The sequence below is a fragment of the Otolemur garnettii genome, unplaced genomic scaffold, assembly GCF_000181295.1.
Source record: "Otolemur garnettii isolate 467f Iridium unplaced genomic scaffold, OtoGar3 scaffold00156, whole genome shotgun sequence".
In the NCBI taxonomy this organism is placed as follows: Eukaryota; Metazoa; Chordata; class Mammalia; order Primates; family Galagidae; genus Otolemur; species Otolemur garnettii.
This window is the reverse complement of record NW_003852551.1, coordinates 3,126,681-3,127,538: the sequence shown is the minus strand read 5'-3', so window position 1 is coordinate 3,127,538 and position 858 is coordinate 3,126,681. Positions and strand designations below refer to the sequence as shown.

The 858-nt window shown below is 38.1% G+C and overlaps 1 protein-coding gene across 2 annotated transcripts in view; it reads left to right on the top strand.

Annotated features, from left to right (window-relative positions):
- KDF1 (keratinocyte differentiation factor 1) overlaps positions 1–858 on the top strand; it is an 8,374-nt gene that overhangs the window by 3,515 nt on the left and 4,001 nt on the right. The window lies entirely within an intron of this gene.

The following is an 858-nucleotide window of genomic DNA, read 5'->3' as shown; positions in this document are numbered from 1 at the left end:
GGGATGCCATTTTGTAGTAAAATATACATAAAATGTACATTTAACCTTTTAAACTATATTTAAGCATACATTTCTGTGTACAACACAATACATTCACATTGTTGTACAACTATAACCATCATCGATTTCCAGAACTTTTTCATCTTCCCCAGCTGAAACTCTCAACTCATTCAACACTCACTCCCCGTTCCCTGCCTGCCCCCAGCTGCTGGCAACCACCATTCTCCTTTCTGTCTCTATGAATTTGTTCTAGAAATTGCATGTAAGAGGGACCATAGCATGAGGTCTTCACAAGTTGTAGCATGTATCAGAACTTCATTCCTTTTCAAGGCTGAATAATATTTTGTTGTATGTATATACCACATTTTGCATAGTCATTAATCCATTGATGGTCATTTGTGTTGTCTCCACCTTTTATAAGTAAGGCTACTTGTGAACAATAGTGTAAAAACATCAGTTTGAATCTCTGCTTTCATTTCTTTTGGGGATATACCCAAACATAGAATACCACATGACCCAGCAATTCCAGTGGTAATTTTATGTTTAATGCTTTGAGGAATTGCCATACTATTTTCCACAGCAGCTAACCATTTTACATTCCTGCCAGGAGTGCAAGTATTCCAATTTCTCCATATTCTTGCCAACACTTATTATTTTCTGTTTGTTTTTTGTTCAGATTGAGTATCTCTAATCTGAAAATCTTAAATTCAAAGTGCTTCAAAATTTGAAACTTTTTGGCTTGGTGCCTGTGGCTCAAGTGGCTAAGGCGCCAGCCACATACACCTAAGGTGGCGGGTTTGAATCCAGCCCAGGCCTGCCAAAACAACAATGATGGCTGCAACTAAAAAATAGCGGGGC